Source organism: Mustelus asterias, chromosome 8, assembly GCF_964213995.1.
Source record: "Mustelus asterias chromosome 8, sMusAst1.hap1.1, whole genome shotgun sequence".
Classification (NCBI taxonomy): domain Eukaryota; kingdom Metazoa; phylum Chordata; class Chondrichthyes; order Carcharhiniformes; family Triakidae; genus Mustelus; species Mustelus asterias.
The window spans coordinates 71,814,522-71,838,165 of record NC_135808.1 but is presented as its reverse complement, the minus strand read 5'-3'; positions in this window follow the sequence as shown (position 1 = coordinate 71,838,165).

Sequence of the window (23,644 nt, the reverse complement as noted above, 5' to 3'; positions counted from 1 at the left end):
TTACCAAGATCCTTGGCAAGAAACTCCTTGTTCTGAAGGTGGAGCCTGATAAAGACGTTGTTTTAAAAACGTGGCATTAAATACATTGAAATGCTGTCGCTATGGTGTCGCAAGAAGAGCATTACATTAAAATGTAAATGCAGGTTACCGCTACCCTTATGGGACTTTTGCAAGCTGCTCATTAAATTAGAGAGAAGGTGAGACTTGCTGATTTTGGCCACTAGGTGGCAGAATGTTTCCACCAGCCACTGCAGGACAGAAGGGTTTTACACCTCCGGCATCACTTCCCTACAGGCAGAAAATATCTTCTGGATAACCACCTTAGCTTCTGCTAACCTCCTGCCGTTATTGGTCACATATTCTTACTCGCGCTGGCAATTTAAACACAAATGCCAAACAGTTTCCCCTGTATCTCTTGCACCCTGTAAAGGTCTGCATGCCAGTGGACTGTAAGACCCTCTGGCAACTTGGGGGCAACTGTCTGGCAATTTCCTCTCTGCCCCACTCCCATCGGCTTCTTCATTCCGCTCCAGCACCTGAGATGCTCTGGGGTGAGGTTCGCTGCGAGATATTTGTAATGCATGTCTTCATTTTAAATATCTCTGTTACAAGAGCAATATGAAGTGTTACTCACAAATGCATCAGTACATTTGTCGCAGGAATAAATTTGTTACTAAACAGTTGTCGGAGTTTCAGTCCACAGACAGATCGGAGTATTTTTGTGTTTAATTGAAAATCCCTTGAATTGAACTCAAATTTCAGCAACTTCAAAGCACTTGGCTGCGTCACTAAAATTCTATTCTTGTGCATGATACTTGGATGGACTGAAGCATCTATTGTCTGCACAATAGTCACAGACACTCCTGTCAATCTTACTGCACGTGCTCGTTTATCATAAGCTTTTTTCCTCCAACTCCATTTTCAGATATCCATTGCCTCCTTTTATGAATTTTTTGACAGGCTATCTGGCCTCTCTCTTTCTCTCCCTGTCTTTCATTAACTTTCTTCACTCCCTGTTCTCAATAAGGTTCCTCAAATAAATTGTTCTCTTTTCATGATCCTATCCACAATGTCACTGCCATGAATTAACACTGTTTCCTCATTCATCCCAGAAATGGACCAGCTGCAGATCTCCCCACTCACCCTTTCAGTATTCATTCCTGATCTGAGAATGTTGCTGGCCAGAATTTATTGCCGATCCTGGAATTGCCTTCAGAAACTGCAGCAGTCCATGTGGTGGAGGCACAACCAGAGTGCTGTTACAGAGGGAGTTCTAGGAATTTGACGCAGAGGTAGAGAAAGAACCCTGATATAGTTCCAAATCAGGATGGCGTGTGGCTTGGAGAGGAACCTGCAGGTGGTGGTGTTCCCATGTGTCTACTTCCCTTTGCCCATCTCAGTGGTAAAGGTTGTGACTCTGGACGGTGCGGTCAAAGTAGGCTTGGCCAGTTGCTACAGCGCAACATTTCCAAACATTCACACCACACAAGAGCCAGGCAGTGACCATCTCCAACACGAGAGAATCTAACCATTGATGGGTGAAGTTGGCTGATAAAATTGCGCAAAAGCAGAGAAATCAAGATCATGCCCAATTCTCACCTCTCGCGATCTTACGAGAGCCAGATTTGTGGCAAGGTCAGCTTCTCGCCGGAAATGAGCGAGTGGCTGAATAAATTATGTTAATATATTTTAATGCTGATTCAAATGTCTTTAGCGAGCCCAGCACTGAATCGTCCAGGGTTGCTCGCCTTTATGGACTCGCTGGGAGATGGTCTGTCCAACAAGGAAAACACCTGCTACCTATGAATGGGGAAGAGTCAGTTGGCCTCACGGTAGAACCAGAGGTCAATGAAGCTACCCCCAGAGGGCAAGGGCAAGGGGGGTTCCCCGTGTGCAGTGCCACCCTGACACCTTTGGCACTGCCAACCTGGCATCTTGATACTGCCCACCATGCAGTGCTAAGGGCAGGGCCTGTGGGGGTGGAGCCTGAAGGGGCAGCCCAATCAGGGAGGGAGGAGGAGGCCCGCTTCTTCTCTGCCGATGCGATCAGTGGAGGGGGGGTGGTGCGATCAGTCTGGGTGGCAGGGGCTGCATTTCCGGGTGGTGTCCGGCTCGCAATCAGCCATGGGCCCCCGCAATTGTGGGGGGAGGGCTGTGTTCAACCTGCCTGCAGCAGCAGAGGCCTGACAACTCTCTCTCTCTCTGCCTGTCAGACCTCTGCAGCTGCACATGTGCAATGGCTCCCTCTGCAGACTGGCAAGTAACTTCAGTCCCGCCCACTGCCTGCAGCAGCTAGAAATGGTCTAGCCTATATTTTCAATGTCTAAATCCATACAATTGGACATGAAAACTCACCCAAAAAACGGATCTGCAACTCTCCCATTTTCACACCAGAATCACTCTCGTAAAATTCCAGCTATCTGTTTTGCCACTCTCCCAGTGTTCATTCCCATTAAAGACCTTTTTTATTTAATTAATAGAAAGAAGAGGTTACTTTTGCACATAACATAATTCCTTTGACCTTCCCTTCTCTTATAAATACTATTTACCACTCAGTACAATTAAACATTCATCTTTAAATAATGACATTGATAGTTTAGTACCATCTTGTTGTGATTTGTTGCATTTAATATTAGAGTTGTCCGCATTTTAAATGTAATAATGGCACTGGTACATGAACACCTTATCCATATGACCCATATAATTTTGAGATGGTTGCTGCTCCCTGAATAAACACACAAGAGGAAAAGAATAGGGCAATGTATGAATTCAAGTGCTTCACAAATAATTGAATGAATCCAGCAGCATCATAAAGCATAAGAATGAAGCAGAACATTGATACCAAACTATAAGCCTGAGTTAGTTGTCTTACATTTTTTTATTATTTACATCATATAGTCTACCGTTGCCAAATGTTTGAATAAAGTTAGTCCCCCATCTGTCTTGGGCAGCAAAACTGTGTTGTCTGTGTACTCACACCGAGTCCCATTCACCCAGCACCTCTGTGCTCTCTACATTGGCTCCAGGTACACCAATTCTTCAGTTTCAAAATGCCCATTCTGGTTTACAAATTGCTCCATGACTCCTTCCCCGCCCCCCCCCCCCCCCCCCCCTCCATCTTGTCTCTCTATAACCTCCTCCAGCTCTACCATCCTCTGAGATACCTGCACTCCTCCAGTTCTGGCCTCTTGTGTGTCTCTGATTTTAATTGCTCCATCACTGGCTTCAGCTGCCTAGGCCTTAAACTCCGGAATTTCTTCCTTGAAGCTCTCCATCTCTCTCTTTTCCATCCAGATGCCCCTTAAAAACTACCTTCTCAAGGACAATTAGCAATGGGCAATAAGTGCTGGTCTTCCCAGCAATGTCCACTCCCCAAGAACAAATAAGGAGAAGATCTCTCTGATCAGGTTTATTGGTCACAGGTTCTAATATCTCTTCATATGGCTCAGTGTTGAATTTGTTGTATAATCACGTCTGTGAAACATCTTGGGCAGTTTTCTATGTCAAATGAGCAATATAAATTGTTGTTGGCTTACCTGCATTGAATATTTGAGGATAGTGATGTGGCACTAGATGATTTAGATCAACATAAGACTGTGACAATGGGTGACAAACTAGATGAGTCATAGTAGGTTATGCAGGAGATGTTACTATCAGAGACAGTTACTCTCAGATTCCTATTTATCGACTCCAGCTCAACCTTCAGCACCATTATTCCTACAAAACTCATCTCCAAACTCCGTGGCCTTTGGCTCAGCTCCTGCCCTCTGCGACTGGATTCTGAACTTCCTAACCCACAGACCACAATCAGTCAGGATAGGCGTCAACACCTTCTCCACGATCATCCTCAACACTAGTGCCCCACAAGTCTGTGTCCTCAGCCCTTTACTATATTCCTTATACACTTATAAGTGTGAGGCCAAATTCTGCCCCAACTTCATTTTCAAGTTTGCTGATGACACCACTGTAGTGGGTCGGATCTCAAACAAGGATGAGACGGAATACAGGAAAGATATGGAGAATCTGGTGAAATGGTGCAACGACAATAATCCCTCACTCAATGTCTGTAAAATGAAAGAGATAGTCATTGACTTCAGGAATCATAGTTAAGGACATGCCCCTGTCTATGGGGATGAAGTGGAAATGGTCAAGAGCTTCAAGTGTCCAGGTGTCCAGATCACCAACAACCTGTCCTGGTCCCCCCACGCCAACGTTATTGTTAAGAAAGCCCACCAACACCTCTACTTTCTCAGGAGACTAAGGAAATTTGGCAAGTCAGCTATGACTTTCACCAACTTTTACAGATGCACCATAGAAAGCATTCTTTCTAGTTGCATCACAGCTTGGTATGGCTCCTGCCCTGTCCAAGACCATGAAAAACTACAAAGTGTCGTGAACGTAGCCCAGCCCATCACGCAAACCAGCCTCCCATCCATTGACTCAGTCTACACTCCCGTTGCTTCAGAAAAGCAGCCAGCATAATTAACAACTCCACACACCCCAGACATACTCTCTTCCACCTTCTTCTATCGGGAAAAAGATACACAAGTCTGCGGTCAGGTACCAACCAACTCAAGAACAGCTTCTTCCCTGCTGCCGTCAGACTTTTGAATGGACCTACCTTACATTAAGTTGATCTTTCTCTACACACTAGCTATGACTGTAACACCACATTCTGCACCCCTCCTTTCCTTCTCCCCATGTACTCTATGAACGGGATGCTTTGTCTGTATAGCACACAAGAAACACGTATACTATTGCATGTGACAATAATAAATCAAATCAAAGTGGAATGATGGAATGGTTGTAGCACAGTAAGAGGCTTGGTGAATTGCAAGAGCAATTACCTGCACTCTCTCCAATGTCTTTGCATTGTTTCTGAAGTGTGGTGCCCAGAATTGGACACTTACTCCAACTGAGGCTGAACCAGGGTTTTCTAAAGGTGCATCATGGCTTCCCTGCGTCTGTTCTCTATGCCTCTATTTATAAAACCTCAGATTGTGTATGTTTTTTCAAACACTTTCTCAATTGCCCTGCCACCTCAAAGACATGTGCCCATTTACCCCCAAGTCTCTGAGCATGCACCTCCTTAGCCTTTTGTTTATGCTACTTCTCCATGTTCATCCTATCAAATGTATTATTTCTGCATCAAATGTATTATCTCTCTGCATTAAATTTCATTTTCCCCATCTCCACCTATCCCACCAGTGTCTGTCTTCTTAGAGTCTATCATTTTCCTCCTCCTCAGTTCAGAGGCAATTCCCTATTTTGTGGCAACTCCAAACTTGAAAACTGTGCCCTACATCAAGTCTAAATTATTAATATACATCAAGAAAAACAGTGGTCCTGATACTGACCCTCGGGGAACCCACTACATTCCTTCCTCCAGTCCAAATAAATACCACTGTTCACCACGAATCTCTGTGTAATGTCACTCAGTAAGAAGTTTAACAACACCAGGTTAAAGTCCAACAGGTTTATTTGGTAGCAAAAGCCACACAAGCTTTCGGAGCTCCAAGCCCCTTCTTCAGGTGGGACTCACCTGAAGAAGGGGCTTGGAGCTCCGAAAGCTTGTGTGGCTTTTGCTACCAAATAAACCTGTTGGACTTTAACCTGGTGTTGTTAAACTTCTTCCTGTGTTTACCCCAGTCCAACGCCGGCATCTCCACATCATAATGTCACTCAGTCAGTTATGTGTCCATACTGCCACTGTCCCTTTTATTCCACAGAGTGCAGCTTTGCTGACAAGCCTGCTATGTGGCACTTCATCGAACACCTTTTGGAAGTCCATCATTACCCTCCGTTACCTCATCAAAAAATTCAATCAAGTTTATTAAAGATAATTTGCTTTTCACAAACACTGGAACTCCTGCCACTGGCGTCAGGAATGATTGAGTAGACCTGTGGATGTCGGTGCACGTGTAACTGTTTCCAACGTCTTTCCAGTCAGCGGCTGGTGGGATCATTGGTGAATTTTTTTTTAAAGGTTGCTTTAAAACCTCTGAAAGGAACTCCCGAAACAACCATGTCCAAAAATGTCTTCCTCAGGTTTGGGGGGCGGGGGGGGGGGGGGGGGGGGGGGCGGGGGACAAAAACCTGAAGATCTGGACCATATTCCTACACATTAGCTCAGCCAGTGATTTAGGAGACTCTTCATTCCAGCTTCATGATCTTGAACCCAACATTTGGTGAAGATCTTTCATTCAACATTTTATTTACAAAGGAGACAAACTGTAACTCAATGAACTTTTGGAGGTCACTGGGGCATTGTTCTTTGGCGGATATGTTTGTTCCATTATGAGATGTTATAGCTGACACCTTCATCAGGAGGCATCTGGATTGAGCACCAAAGGAACTAGTTTAAAGTTTATTTGTTAGTGTCACAAGTAGGCTTACATTAACACTGCAATGAAATTACTGTGAAAATCCCCTAGTCGCCAAACTCTGGCGCCTGTTCGGGTACACTGAGGGAGAATTTGGCATGGCTAATGCACGTCTTTCAGACTAGTTAGAGAGAACCACTCTCTCATTGGAATTTCCCCCTCATACTCTGTCATGGCTTTGCTATCCTGAACTTGATTTTCTGGGTGGAAGATGCAGCAGATGCAGCACTGTAATGCATCTGCACATGTGCAAGAAGTGCTCCTCCTACTGTTGGGCATAATAAAATAATAACTTGCTGTCTAAAGATGGCAAGACAATCCACAGTGCCTGTCGTCTCCCATTTCTAGACACAAACCTTGCATATTTTATCCAACATGGAAGATAGATTGATTGGATTATTGTGTTCAATTCAATTATAAGGACATACTTGAGAAGCTGAGGTTGCTCTTTTTGCAGCAGAGGAAGTTCAGAGGAGATTTGATAGAAGCGTTCAAAGTCACAAATGGTTTTGAAGGAGTAACCCAAGAGGAACTGTTTCCGCTGGCAGAGAGATCAGTAACCAGAAGATACAAATGTAAGGTCTTTAGTAAAAGAACATAAGGCAACACATTTTACACAGTCGGTTGTTGTGATCTGTTAGAACGCACGAGCTGGAAGAGCAGTAAAAGCAGCTTCATTACTGACTCTTAAAAGAAAATTAGATGAATCGTTGAAGGGATTTTTTTTTTTAAATGGGACTCTGGGAAAAGATCAGGGGAGTGACATCAACCAGATAGCAAAGAGCCAGCACTGGGCACAATGAGGCAAATAGACTCCTTCTGCGCTATACTTATCTATGGAAGAACAACCCCAGTCCAGCACTTGGCTACCTGAGCAACCTGGCTCTCAAAGCACTCGAAATTTAGACCTAAAAAATTAGAAGAAAATTGTTAACCCTCCCATTGTATTTTTTGTCCCTATATATTGTTTAAAAATGACTACATTTCACACTAAGTGGTCTTTCAATTCCTGTGCTGTTTTGTTGAGAATAGTCATGATCTTTGCAGCCCTCATTTAGCTTCGAGACATAACACTTACTGGCTGTGTGACTTATTTCATACATTGTTTTGTGTTTGCTGCGAGTACTTATCACTATATGTGATAATGTGTTTTTATCCTTTTAACAAATGCACTCTGCTTAAAACCAAATGTTCGTATGCAGATTAAGCAACAGCACAGCGAGTGTGCAGCAGCATAAATTAAATCTCCATGACATTCTGCCACATAATTTTTGTGTTAATCGGTTTGCTTACTTAGAGATTAACACTTTCAATAGAACATTAGGCAGATCCCCAATCTCACCACTCACTTGCATTGTTAACAACAGTTCACACATAAGGAAGAATAAAATCCCTGCCCTTTGATGAAGCATTCCTTGGAGTATATATAGGAGAGTAAGAAGTCTCACAACACCAGATTAAAGTCCAACAGGTTTATTTGGTAGCAAATACCATAAGCTTTCGGAGCGGTGCCCCTTCGTCAGATGGACGTCCATCTGACGAAGGGGCAGCGCTCCGAAAGCTTATGGTATTTGCTACCAAATAAACCTGTTGGACTTTAACCTGGTGTTGTGAGACTTCTTACTGAGCTTACCCCAGTCCAACGCCGGCATCTCCACATCACGTATATATCGGAGACAGAGAAAGAGTAGTTCTTTCTGAACAAGAGGTGGACTCCGACTTCAGGGAGTGGCGTATTCCAGAATTTTGGGGAGCAAAGTTTGGATGTGCCCATTTTTCATCACTATAGGTGCCATTTGATGTACCCTGCATAAACACTTCCTGTACAGGATCCATTAGATGCCATTTTGATCGACGGTTGGAGTTTTTGATGCAAGTTAGTCACGTAGACAGATTTTGACACCACTCAACATGCAATGCTGATTTGGCTCTAGTTGTGCCAATTTTTTACCTCACTGCCACAGTTAACTTAACCTCCCACAGGTGGTCACAGTAAGAAGTCTCACAACACCAAGTTAAAGTCCAACAGATTTATCAGTCCAAAGATGTGCAGGTTAGGTTGATTGGCCATGCTAAAGAAATTACCCCTTAGTGTCCTGAGATGCGTAGGTTAGAGGGATTAGCGGGTAAAATATGTAGGGAAATGGGGGTAGGACCTGGGTGGGATTGTGGTCGGTGCAGACTCGATGGGCTGAATGGCCTCTTTCTGTACTGTAGGGTTTCTATGATTCTATGATTTGGAATCATAAGCTTTCAGAACGCTGCTCCTTCATCAGGTGAGTGGAGAGGTAGATTTCACAAACACGGCATACATAGACAAAGACTTGGTGGCTGCTCCACAAAGCTTGTCATGAGTCCTCTACAGCAGAATGTGCATTTTGCCTCACCCACCAGGGATCTTCCACCACCTCCAGTGGGCTAAGGGTGCTGGACCCTTATTTCTGCTGCCTCTGCTTATGCACTAGTTAGTCCTGCAAGAAAGAGAAGTGTGTTAATGAGCATAGTGCAATGAGTTTGGATGAGGTAGCTATACTGGTTTAATAGTCCGCAGTGTTTGCAAGGTGTAAGATGTGGGGTGTGAAACTTGCAGCAATTCTAAGTGTGTGAGGTGAGGGGAAGCTATGAATATTGGCTGTGTGCCATAATTGGAGATATTTGGTGGGTAAATATTGGTGATGTGGTGTATTGAACAGTTGGTGCAATTGGTGGAAATGCCATTTACAGCTGCAATAACTGACCTTGACCATTCACATAAGATCATTGAACTCCTTCTTACACTTGCAGTTGTGGGAATACACAACTGAAATGAGTGATCTCATTGTCTTTTCCAATTTTGTCTGCAAGGTCTACTGATCCTTTGTGGATAAAGGACCCCTCTCTTCCTACTGATCTCCTGCATCAAGTCCTGCACCTAGTGCAGCATCAGAGAACATTGCAGCCCGCTCTCTGCCATATTCTGCCATTCATGCATCTTTCCCAGGTCAAAAGTTACTTGTATAATAAATCTAAGCACCTGCTCCAACCAAAGTGCAACTTTAAGAAGCACATGCTAGCTTGAATTGTGCTAGCCTTTCACGATTGTGCACTCAGACATGCAACCACTAACAGTACGCTTAATGCTGGCTGCAGTGTAAATGTATAGGTAACACAAAGTTTGCTTGCTGCTTGTATCGGAAGGAACAGGGATGAGTTAAACTTCATCCCCAGGCACATTCTGGGCCTTATCCAATATTTCCCCCTTGTAGTTTAGAGGACAACCCTATAGTTATAACAATACCTGTCGCAAGGAATATCCTTGTGGAAATGGTTTACGACGCCCGTAGTAATGTTCGTACAAGCGAAAACACAATACTGTTTTTTTTGGAAAGGCTGATATATTTCAATTTAAAGCAGTGCATCCTTTTCACCCTGAAAATCAGAAGGCTCGAAACTGCATCACAATCCAAAGCCCACAATTAAAAGGAGCTGCTATTAAAACAGGAGAGGATTTTTGGTGTGGGCCCTGTGCATTAATAAGTGTGGGGGGTTCCTCCTCCCGCTCCCCCCCTCCTCCCCCCCCCCCCCCCCCAACTCCCCGAAAGAAGTTGACATTATAGAGTGCGAGATATAAAAGGAAATGAGCTACTGAATGCGAGCTCATTAAAATGACACTCGGCGAATGCCAGAAATTATTTACAATTAGCACATGTCCATAATTCAGTGCATGCCTACAGCATCAAATACTTCTCTTTCTCCAGTGCTCCATTCAGAGTGGAACTCATATTAAGCATTCCAAGCGGAAGAATAATATCTTTATAATCTCCGTTCACTTAGAAAGACTCTTATCACCTCATTAGAGCCACAAATTAACATTTCTTCTACCTGGATCTTGGTGAGATAGACTTGCAGCTATGGAGAAGCTGTGGTTGCGGTGCCACAATACAACAGCCAAAGCTACATCCTTTTTTTTTCTAAAAAAGAAAGACTTTGTGTCAAGCCTTTTAGAACACATCTGACTATTGAAGCCCGTGGCTCACATGAAGCAAAGATTGATTATGCTAAGAATTAACATTTCATGAGGCGTTCATTATGGTTTTTCTACCTCCACGCTTCTTTTTAAAATTGACTTCTGAATAAATGTTGGCATTTCCAGGATAATGCACAGACTGGTTACAATTCAGTGTACATGAAGGAGCGAAGATAAATTGAACAAGGTAGCGAGTGGTGCTCATGAATCAATGTTAAATGATCACTGGGTCTACATCGGCACCATCACTTAATTTATTGCTAATTCATAGAAAAGGAATATAAGGTGATCTTTAATCTTCCCCCGCACCCACACAACAGATGCATACATCCCCAGGTTAAGTCTGTGCACTGCCACATCACCTTGATGTGAACAGGTCCACAAGGCTGACAATGACAGGTCTATGGTAATGTTACCACTGGCAGTGAAGATTTTCTCTGAGCCAGGTGTAGTAAAATTATTAATATTAATTTCTGCTACATGGAGCATGTGGAGAAAAGTCACTTCTGGTAATTTCTTAGATTCTTGGTGGCAAAGCGATGTACAGCGTAAAAACCACAAGTTTGCGGAGTTGAATTGAGCACAAAATTACAGATTAAAAAATACGAGCTAAATCAACAACCGAGGCAAAGACGGAACTGAAATAAATTAAACTGCCATTTTGTGCATTTTCTGTGCTAATCATGTGCCCTGGAAGGGATATTTGAAGAAGAGGCTGAGATTTTCTGGCCATTCCCATCTTCTGGTCCAGTCAACAGCGACCTGCCCACTCCACCCCTCCATCACCCCTGTGGGTTCCCCAATGGTGATGGGTGCAAACAATAGGAAAACCCATTGACACCGACGGGACCAGAAGCTGGCCAATGATGGACTGCCTCCATCATCACAAAACACACAAAGCATTCTGGGGGAGGGGGGGGATGGGGGGGGGGGTGGAAATTCCACACAGAGTTTCATCCCGCCTTATCCTGCCACCATTAGATAATTACTTATAAACTGTCTCTGCACATAATGGAACAAGTGGAATTATGGGGGAATGGTGGCATAGTATTAATCACACTATCCCAGTTAACCAAAGGCCCAGGGCTACTGCTCACAATACAGGGGCTCAAATCTCACCATGGCAGCTGGTGGAATTCAAATTGAATTCATAAATCGGGAATTTAAAGCAACCATTAGTCATGGTGACAGCTATCATCGATTGCTGTAAAATGCCATCTGGTTCACGAATGTCCTTCAGGGAAGGAAATCTGCCGCCCTTACCTGGCCTGGCCTGTATGCTGTTTCAAGAAGAGCAGCAGGTGCCCATTCCATGTGATGAGGCCTCTGGGGTCAATGGTAGTTGTTTGGGTACCCTGCGTCCAATAGAGTCTCCCTGCCACATTATGCACCAGTCCCTCTTGTTATCCACTTCCTGGCCCCCTGATTGTGACCCACCCTACCCCTCATCCCACCTGTCTGACTGGCCCTAACGACAGGTTTCTATGTGCCCCCGACTGCTTTCACTGTCGCTGGGTCAGACCACCCTGCCTAACAGCACTACCTTCTGTTCCACAAGACCCACTAGGGTGGATGTTTCCTCTTGCTGGGGAAACTAGACCTATAAAGTTTTAAAGTTGATTTATTGGTGTCACAAGTAGGCTTACATTAACACCAATGAAGTTAATGTGAAAATCCTGTAGTCGCTACACTCCGGCGCCTGTTCGGGTACACTGAGGGAGAATTTAGCATGGCCAATGCACCTAACCAGCACGTCTTTCAGACTGTGGGAGAAAACCCATGCAGACACGGGGAGAATGTGCAGACTCTGGACAGGCAGTGACCCGAAGCCGGAATCGAACCCGGGTCCCTGGCGCGGTGAGGCAGCAGTGCTAACCACTATGCCACCCCTATGGGACACAGTTTAAGAATAAGGAGGTCTTGCTTTAAGACAGAAGTGGGAAGAAATGATTTCCCTCAGGGGGGGGTCATTAGTCTGGAATTATTTTCCCCAGAAAGCAAAGGAGGCTGCATCATTGGATTTATTCAAGCCTAGCGTAGATAGATTTTTGATAGTCAAGGTTTATTGGTGGTGGTGGTGGGGGAGGGAAGGGAAGTGAAGCTGAGACTGCAACCAAATTAGCCATGATCTTATTGAATGGCAGAGCAGATTCGAAGAGCCAAATGGCCGACTCCAGCTCCCAAGTCCTATATTCCTAGGTTCATCTTCAAATTTACAATCAGGTACTATCAGGCTCACCACTTCAGCGAAATAGACCACGCAGGAAGAGTGGCACGAATGATAAAAATAGCCTGATGCAGACAAAATGCAGACTCAATTTCTGGGAACATTGTCCTGTGAAAATATATTTAGTGTGATGGTAGATACCGTAGCAACTGTGGAATTAAGAATTTATTTCCACAACTGTAAGATCATAAGAGATGTTATAAAAGTAAATTTTATATATATATAATATATATAATATATCTCCACAGATTTGGCACATTTGTTTGGTGGGGTTGGATCAAATAAACACTTAAAGAGATGAGGGATTATTGACACAGGATTTTCCCTCAGGAATGGAAGTTTGGTCAATTCATATCTGATCACAGAAGGACTCACACAGTATGTTTTCTTGATCTACAGTTTTTTTTCAGTTTCAAAGACGCAGGTTCTGCTCAGAGGTGAGTCAGTTTTACTTGGATTGTCCATTATACACAGAAAGGGGATGTTTGCAGCAGTATGGGTGGGCCTGCACTTTGAAAGGGTCTCCACATGAGGAATCAGCATAGTGAAAGGCAAAAACAAACGGGCATTGCAATGGGCCACACTGAATCGACGTCCCGCCCCCTCAGGCTGACTGACCTGAGGCAGGTTCTTCATTGTCTACCTTCCCCAAGACTGAACCAGAAGCTGAGGTGCTGCTGCAAAAGGGGTGAGGACCCAAGCATAGTCCCGAAGGCAGAAAGTATTTCAAATCTAGAAAATTCTACTTTGCGCCTTCATTTGTGAATGCCAGGGTCCTGGGATCTTTCTTAAAGCAGCATTGTCAACTTCAAAGATTTACGTATGAATGGAGAAACAGCAGGGCCCACTGGGTTTTGAAGCTGGAAGCTCTCATATTTTTGCTAACCTTTACCCCAAGTGAGTATTATACCCCAAGACCAACATTGCCAGTGATTACACTGGGCGTAATTATTCCCACTGTTGGGCTTTCCGCACATGTTTCCCATCGAGTCACAAACATAGTGCAATAAAATGGTGGACAGATTGCTCAGTTCGAGTTACAACTTCCAGTAAATAATAAGTTTCTCACAGTTCAGCGACATGGTGAATAAGTGCCCCAATAAACTGCATTGAAGAGCAAGAGTTCACTGCTTCCATTTCAAGATGTCCCAAATGATGGACCAGCCGAGGGAGATGCTGAGCAGATAAAAGCAAATTAGTGCGGATGGTGGAATTTGAAACAAAAACAAAAAATACTGGAAAATCTCAGCAAGTCTGACAGCATCTGTGGAGAGAGAATTGAACCAACATTTCGAATCTGGATGACCCTTCATCAGAGCTGAGCAAGGGCTGGACAGGCCGAGGGAGACGCTGAGCAAGGGCTGGACCAGCAGAGGCAGATACTGAGCAGGGCTGGACCAGCAGAGGACAACGCAGAGCAGAGCTAGACAAGCAGAGGGATATGCTGAGCACGGCTGGACCAGCAGAGCGAGACGCTGAGTGGGGCTAGACCAACAGAGGGAGACGCTGAGCAGGGCTGGACCAGCAGAGCGAAATGCTGAGTGGGGCTGGACCAGCAGAGGGAGATGCTGAGCAGAGCCGGACCAGCAGAGCGAGATGCTGAGCAGGGCTGGACCAGCAGAAGGAGATGCTGAGCAGGGCTAGACCAGCAGAGGGAGATGCCGAGCAGGGCTGGACCAGCAGAGGGAGATGCTGAGCAGGGCTGGACCAGCAGAGCGAGATGCTGAGCAGGGCTGGACCAGCAGAGGGAGATGCTGAGCAGGGCTGGGCCAGCAGAGGGAGATGCTGAGCAGGGCTGGGCCGGCAGAAGGAGATGCTGAGCAGGGCTGAAGTATTTTGTCTCAGGGAAAATTCAAAAGCTCTCATGCCTGCAGAAGCCTGGGATTAATGCCTTTGTTAAGCGGCCCTCCCATTACATAGTTAAGGTCTACAATGGTGTTGACTTAGCATTTCAAAAACCAGTGTGCAGGTAGAAATCCTCAATTTGCTGCATAACCCCCACTGATAGCCATTTCCGATTTGACAGTCCCGCAGCACCATCCTAACTCCAGCTGTGTTTGACAGGAACTTCCATTGAGCTTCGTGACACTATTCTTATTCTGATGGACACCTAACCCCACCCACCCCCCTCCGCCATATGTACCGACCAGCACAATCCTGAGCCCTCAAGGTGCTAGACTAATGCTGGTAAGTAGATACAATGCGCCACTCCAAGATTTGGAGGGAAGTTGAACATCCAGGATATGTACCCAACAGCACCTGACAAAAAAATTCAGACAATAAATACACCTCAGTGGTTAAAGATGAACAACTTGACACTAAAATAGAGGAAATCAAATTATTTTGAATTGCATCAAATCATCAACTTTTTGAGTGTAAAAGTTGACTGCAACAATTTGATTCCACCATTCTATTTGTTAAGCATTTGCCCTTAATTAGATTTTTGTTTTATTTAAACGATGTGGACCCATCTAGAGTCACATATCGGCTAGATCAGGTAAGGACGACAGATTTCCTTTCCTAAAGGACATGAGTTAATCAGATGGGTTTTTACAACAATCCATCCATGGTTATCATAATTTTTTATTGAATTCAGATTTCATCACCTGCCATCTGTGGGATGCAAACCCAGGTCCCCACAGCATTACCCTGGGTCTCTGGGTTACTAGCCCAGCGACAATACCACAACACCACCAGCACGGTAGCACAGTGGTTAGCACTGCTGCTTCACAGCTCCACGGTCCAGGGTTCGATTCCCGGCTCGGGTCACTGTCTGTGTGGAGTTTGCACATTCTCCTCGTGTCTGCGTGGGTTTCCTCCGGGTGCTCCGGTTTCCTCCCACAGTCCAAAGATGTGCGGGTTAGGTTGATTGGCCAGGTTAAAAATTGCCCCTTAGTGTCCTGAGATGCGTAGGTTAGAGGGATTAGCGGGTAAATATGTGGGGGTAGGGCCTGGGTGGGATTGTGGTCGGTGCAGACTCGATGGGCCGAATGGCCTCCTTCTGCACTGTGGGATTTTCTTTCTAGCTCCCCATAATGTAAAGACTGCTTGACAAGGGCAATCAACTTCATCTGTTCATTTCTATAATCTCACCTAGATTCAGGATGTGCTTTCTGAGGAAAGTTGTGGAATGACACTAACTACAGAGAAATGAGAAACAAGATTCACTCGAATTTAGATTATTTCTCTATTTTAAGCATGTGCTTCTTACAACAAAACACATTCAGATAAACAGAGTGAGACGAAATTTGCAGGACACATTCAAAGGTGCTTTTACCCTTTGCTTGTAGGTTCTAAAATGCTCCTCTTTGCTGTTGTGGCTCGAACTCATCGATTAAGCAAATGTCAAAAAGGCCCAGCTGAGGGTGAGAGCTGAGGTTGTATTAGGAATAAATCAGATGTGATGGTAATCGAGATTTGCAAACATTTTAGTAACAAAGCTCTGTTACCCTCACTTAAGCAGCTGAACTCTCTACATTTTTTTCATTTTCCAATGTAACCTTTTTCATCAGTGAGACAGCTTGTTAGCTGCTTGACATTGGGATGCTTGCTGTTCTAGAACAGGTAGCTGAAACCGGCAGAAGTCTGCGACTAGGATACCCAGAATAGGGTGGCGAGGTCCCATTTAACCTGGGAAAATGGTCAGGGAGGGAGTTGTACTCCGTGGCTGGAGAATGGAGTTGGTAGCAGGGTGGCAGGCAATGGCTTCTGTCTTCTGGAAGTTGACATCTTGTTGGGTTCAATGGTATCAGGCAATGCTGTGAGTGTTCTGGATGCTGGACTGTAATGGAAGTTGACTCACACTGATCCCAGAATGGGGCAATGGAAATTCCTGGTAATTGGGACCATATCTCCATCCCTTACAATACACATGTTGGTGACTCCCAGCTCTGTTGATTACTACCGGCCATGGTCCCTCTGAAATGTCACACTACTTGTCTGATGTCCAGTTCTGGATAGCAGAAATCTCTCCCAATTAAACTTTCGGATGACAGGAACAATTCTCTTCCACCCTGCTACCAACTCCATTCCCCAGGCACTGAGTAGAACACCCTCCTTGACTGTTTCCCCAGGCTAAACTGAAGCTTGCCAACCTGTTTGGTCCTGAGCTGAGCTTCCAATCCCATATTCGCTCCTTCATAGTTACTGCCCAGTTCCACTTCTGTAAGATTTCACATCTTTAACCTGCTTCATCCAATCGGCTGCTGAAACTCTTGTCCTCGTCTTTATTACCTCCAAACTCAACTATTCCATTGTTCTTAGAATCATAGATAGAATCATAGAATCCCACAGTGCAGAAGGAGGCCACTCAGCCCATCAAACCTGCACTGACAACAGTTCCACCCAGGCCCTATCCCCATAACTCCACGCATTTACCCTGCTAATCCACCTGACACGAAGGGACAATTTAGCACCGCCAATCCATGTAACCCACACATCTTTGAATCATGGGAGGAAACCAGAGCGCCCAGAGGAAACACATGCAGACACAGGGAGAACGTGCAAACTCCACATAGACAGTGACCCAAGCCTGGAATTGAACCCGGGTCCCTGGCGCTGTGAGGCAGCAGTGCTAACCATTGTGCCACCATGCCACCCCCATAATAATCTTGATGTTTCATTAGCATTATAATGATCTTCCTCTCGTCTGTACTTCATGTTATTACCGATAAACAGACAAAATCAATGCCCATCTCTGCATTTGAGCTGTAGCTAAAGTTGGTTGGAATTGAACACGGGTCTCTGGTGCTGTGAGGCAGCAGTGCTAACCACTGTGCCGCCCTCATGCTCTGCATGCTATCCTCCCACTGAGGTAATCCTAGCTCTGTGCAGATGCAATAAAAAGCTCTGCAGCCCAGGACCTTCCTTGCACCAAGTCCTATTCACCCATCACCCCTGTGCTCATTGTCTTGCATTGGCTCCTAGCCCCCGGGTAGCTGCATTTTAATATTGTGCCATTCAAATGCCTTTAGGCCATGCCACTACCCATCCCTGTAACCACCTCCAGCCTTACAACCCAATGGGAACTCTGCACTCCTCCAATTCTAGTCTCTTTCACATCACCAATTTCCTCCAGACTAGCATTGACAGTTATGCCTTCTATCAGCCCTTAACTCTGGATTATCCTCCCTGAACCCTTCTCTCTCTCTCCGACATTCAGCACCTCCTTACGTCTACCTCAGATCAAATCTGTGTCAACAACTGGGTTTCCAGCCTCGTCATGACAGGACATGCAACAGGAGATTCAATGGGCCCAGCCAAAGCTCCATTGATTTACGGCAGAACAGGGAAATCCCGGCAGCAGGTGGGGACGGGCTATCCCAGCAGCGGGCGGGGCCATCCCAGCAGCGGGCAGGGCCAGACAATCCCACCCATTGTCTCTTTCTCATTTTCTGTCTGATTACGTGGTGGGCGTCTGGGTGTACCTGCTCTGTCTAAATTAAGAAATGATTTGGATTTTCACTAAGTACTCACATATTCCTGGTTCATTTATTTGAATGAGCAACAACACATTGGCTCCTCGGCTGCACAATTCTTATGAATGAAATGCAGCGAAGGCTTCACACAAATTCAATGAGCGGTGAGGCAACGGTTCAGATGTGCATACCCTTAATATCACATCACATTAATTATTAAGGTGCATAATCTGACATGAGCCAATGCCTTTGGGTGCATTATGGAAACAGAAATGGAAATTTATTTATGCATTCAGCTTGGCACAAGTTTGTCAAGTATGTGATTTAATGTCAAGGGTAGCTGTTTGGGCTGCAGGAGGACACACAGTGCCTTCAGTGCATCACCTTCACCGACGGTCGGTTCAGGACAGGTCAGAGCTGATAGCCAGGGTCATGATAGCAGGAGCATGTCTGACAGCTCAGGCTTGGAGCAGAGACTCGAGGGCAGGGGTAAGGCTCCAAGAGTCAGGGTCAGGTCTGACATGACAGTGAGATCATCACCTGTATCAGGCCTAAATCAGCCACACTGCTGCTTTCCGTGTTCTGCTGACACCAGGATACTTTCAGCTTCTACTCAATAAACCAGATCGAGCAGGAGCCAAGTCTCCATTCTTTTCGTTTAACTCTCACCGAGGGAACTTTGCACAGGTGAATGGCTCCTTCTGAAAAATATTTTATCTTCACGCCTTGCTTCCTGTGTCACAGTACTTGTGCAAAAACTTTAATTCAATGTTCAAATCAATAGTACACAATCAAATAGTCAGACGACTGATTCGGTATTGTAGAAACTCAGCACACTGGGCGGAATTTTACCGATTCCGGGGCGGGCGAGGCTCACAGAACAGAATTCTCCGTTGGCTCGGGCAGGATTTTACAAGCCTCGCCCGAGCGACGTCGTAAGCTCTATTGCTGTTGGCTCCTGTTCAAAATGAGGTGCTTCATTGCCCAGGATGGAGCATTCACAATTATAGACAACTCTTGAGGGGATTTCTGGACCCACTGCCATGAGAAACTAGATTTAGACAAGCTAACTTGATCTGGGCATGTTTAAGTCAGTTTATAAAGTTGAACAAAAATGATTTTACCAACTGTCAGTGCTGTAATATAAGGAGTTAACAGATGGGACATGCTAATGTATGACATTGATGATGCCATCCCTCTGACACTAGTCAGCCATGCTTTAAATTCTCAAGCAGGAGGTTGGAATGATACCCAAGGGGAGTGATGTACCCATTCTGTAACCCGTTAGATGTAGTATTAATAACAAGTGTTAGGCAGATAGCAGAATTCATTTGCAGTCCATCTAAATACCAAGTCCCACGCCTAGAGTCCAAGACAGAAGGACTCAAACCCAGAGCATGGTGACAGTTCAGAACATGGTGGCAGTGATGGAGACACCAATGTAAAAAACAAAAGGGCGTCAGAAGAGGAACCACAGTGTGAAGAATCTTTTAAAGCAGCTTGAGAAATACCAGCAGAAGAAGACACACTAGCTGATGACCGTACCTAGAGAGTAGCCCCTGCCCTTGCCCCACCCGTTTGAATAACCAGGGGATCCACAGTGAGGCCAGCAGTGGGAGTTCTGGAAATGCTATTCTTTCTTGTAGCAAGCAGCTTCAGTCTTCTGCACAAAAAAAAGCCAAAACTTCAAGTTAGTTCCAGTCTTTATGCAATAGGTCCAGTAGCAGATGACATTCTCTTAAGCAGAGAGTCCACCGTGGATTTTGGTTCCATTGTTAAAGTCTTTGACATCTATTATAGCCCAAGGCAAAATTCATCATTGAAACAGTATGTTTTAGCCAGTGTCCTCAATGACCTGGGGAATCAACAGAATCATTCTTAACTGATCGATATCACCTCGCTAGTTCTTGGAATACGACAAGCTAATCCACAATTGCACAGTTGTGGGTATTAGAGATGGGAAAACTCTCCAATTTTCTGCAGACCAAAGATGATCTTGTGTTGAATCAAGCGGTACGCTAGGTCAGCCAAGCTTTGAACATTTAACCGGGCTATAATGTGTGGCGAAACTGAGGCTTGACTCCATAGATTGGGTAGGCCCATGGCAAGGAGCCCATTTGAAAGCCCACCAAGCAAACTAAAAGAGGAGGGAACTCCACTCCAGAAGCCATTTTGAGATGCTTGCATAGTGGCACGAAAAGCCAGCATAGGTGCCAGGACAGTCAGGAAGGGATGTTTCCATTGTGTAGTATGGTCGGCAGCCCATGGTCGGCCGCACTTGGTTGAGGTCATTAGGTTACACTGAAGCTTCATATGTTTCATATGAAGCAATTTTTTAAAGCGGCATCTCGGCCTTTTGGCTAAGATGCAAATGAGCTCAAGTCTTGGAGGAGGAACCTCCCCCTTCTCCAATCAGCTTGGCTCATGTAGATCAGGCCAAGGACAGGGTGGTTTGGTCACTCGCCCTGTCTTGTCAGCCTGGATCTGAAATGTCTCAACTTGTTGAGACTCTGAATTGGATTTGATTTGATTGAATTGGAAAAGTATTTTTTTTTAAATCAGTTTGTAGGAAAAGCCAATTCACTTCAACAGGGCTTCATGGGGATGGTCATCGCTTGCTGTAGTGCTTTTTGTATCCTCCACCGCCCGAAACTTGCTGATCTTCCAGCTGAAAGAATTGTCCTCGACCGAGTGTTGCAGACTGGCACATTGTCAAGCGATGTTCATTCATCCGTTGTCGCAGCGTCTGCATGGTTTCCCCAATGTACCATGCCTCGGGACATCCTTTCCTGCAGCGTATCAGGTAGACAACGTTGGCCGAGTTGCAAGAGTAGGTACCGTGTATCTGTTGGATGGTGTTCTCACGTGAGATGATGGCATCCGTGTCGATGATCCGGCACGTCTTGCAGAGGTTGCTGTGGCAGGGTTGTGTGGTGTCGTGGTCACTGTTCTCCTGAAGGCTGGGTAGTTTGCTGCGGGCAATGGTCTGTTTGAGGTTGCGTGGTTGTTTGAAGGCAAGAAGTGGGGGTGTGGGGATGGCCTTGGCGAGATGTTCGTCTTCATCAATGACATGTTGAAGGCTCCGGAGGAGATGCCGTAGCTTCTCCGCTCCGGCGAAGTACTGGACGACGAAGGGTACTCTGTCCATCGTGTCCTGTGTTTGTCTTCTGAGGAGGTCGGTGCGGTTCTTCGCTGTGGCACGTCGGAACTGTCGATCGATGAGTCGAGCACCATATCCTGTTCTTATGAGGGCATCTTTCAGCGTCTGGAGGTGTCTGTTGCGATCCTCCTCATCCGAGGAGATCCTGTGTATTCGGAGGGCTTATCCGTAGGGGATGGCTTCTTTTACGTGTTTAGGGTGGAAGCTGGAGAAGTGGAGCATCATGAGGTTATCCGTGGGCTTGCGGTACAGTGAGGTGCTGAGGTGACCGTCCTTAATGGAGATGCGTGTGTCCAAGAATGCAACCGATTCCGGAGAGTAGTCCATGGTGAGTCTGATGGTGGGATGGAACTTGTTGATGTCATCATATAGTTGTTTCAGTGATTGCTCACCATGACGCCAAAGGAAGAAAATGTCATCGATGTATCTAGTGTATAGCATCGGTTGAAGGTCCTGTGTGGTGAAGAAGTCTTGTTCAAACCTGTGCATGAAGATGTTGGCATATTGAGGTGTGAATTTTGTCCCCATGGCTGTTCCGTGTGTCTGGATGAAGAACTGGTTGTTGAAGGTGAAGATATTGTGATCCAGGATGAAGCGGATGAGTTGTAAAATTGCATCTGGAAACTGGCAGTTGGGATAAGTGGCAGGAATCCCATGGTTTCACCACTCTGGGGTGCGCAGGTAGGTATAGCCCACAGGTGGTGAGGGATATGCCCAGACAGTGTAGTCCTTTGGGAGTGGAGGGTCCTGTCACAGGTGTACTTGGAGGGGATTGTGGCATGGGCAGGGTAGTTGGTGGGTGGGATATTTCCATGGAGAACAGGGAGGGGAGTCCTGTGTGAGGGAAGTCTCATGGGCAGGGTAATCGGTGGGCGGGGGATTCCTGTGGAGGGTGTAAATGGGAGTTGGGGTAGTTCTGGGGGAGGTGGTGTGGGTGGGGGATGGGGTGGGGGGAGTCCCATGGAAGGAGGGAGGAGAGGTGGGTTGGTGTGGAATTGTACAAGAAGCTAGAAATGATTTTAATTCTTCCAGCTTTTTCTGGGTAACTATTGATGTTTGCCATTTAAATTGCGTTTTTGATTGTAGAGAGCAGTTGTCCATGGAAAGTTTGCACTTCTTACTTAGGGATGTCTGGGTGGGGGGTTCCCCAACGCATCTTTGAAGTATACCCCCCAAATCTGACAGCCAGGAATTCAAAGGTTCTGACCCACAGTTTCATGTTATTGTTAAGTAGGATAGCATACTTGGGGGAGGTGTAGTATAAGAGGTCAACAGGTGCGATATGTTAATATATGACATAGACGATGCTGTACTTCTGACATTAGTCAGTTATGCGTTAAGCTCAAGAGATAGAGAGAGAGGAGGTTGGCGCATGTCTCAGGGTGATGTGCCGAATCTGTACCCCGTTTAGAAGGAATACTAAGAAACAAATGTTAAGCAGATACCAGTCATAGAATCATAGAATCATAGAAACCCTACAGTGCAGAAAGAGGCCATTCGGCCCATCGAGTCTGCACCGACCACAATCCCACCCAGGCCCTACCCCCACATATTTACCCACTAATCCCTCTAACCTACCCATTTTTAGGATTCTAAGGGGCAATTTTTAACCTGGCCAATCAACCTAACCCGCACATCTTTGGACTGTGGGAGGAAACCGGAGCACCCGGAGGAAACCCACGCAGACACGAGGAGAATGTGCAAACTCCACACAGACAGTGACCCGAGCCGGGAATCGAACCCAGGACCCTGGAGCTGTGAAGCAGCAGTGCTAACCACTGCGCTACCGTGCTGCCAAAAGCTTAACGCATAACCGTGCCAGTGTTTGTCTCAATCTAAGAACCAATTTTTAAAAATACTTTTGCAATTCAATCAAATCAAGTCCAATTCAGAGTCTCAACAAGTTGAGACATTTCCGATCCAGGCTGACAAGACAGGGCGAGCGACCAAATTACCCTGTCCTGGGCCTGATCTACATGAGCCAAGCTGATTGGAAGAGGGAAAGCATTTCCTCCTTCAAGACTTGATCTCATTTGCATCTTAGCCAAAAGGCCGAGATACCGCTTTTAAAAATTGCTTCATATGAAACATATGAAGCTTCAATGTAACCTAATGACCTCAACCAAGTGCAGCATCCGCATAACTACACTTAATCTTAGCCAAAAGGCTGTGGTGGACCTCAGTTGTGCCTTTGTCCTATATGGACCACCGTTGTGTGTGTTTGTCATACCTGGACACATCTCCTTCCAGTTTGGTTCCTCCCCTCAGCACCTAGTATAAAGGTGGCTGTCTCCTCCCCTTTGTTCAGTCCAGGTCGGTTAGTTGTTGGGATCTGCTCCTGATTCTGTTGTGAATAAAAGCCTACACTTATATTGGCATATCGGTAGTCTTTCGCCTTATTGATAGCGCATCAAAGGCCGAGAAGCAACTGGGCATACCCTGTCTTGTCAG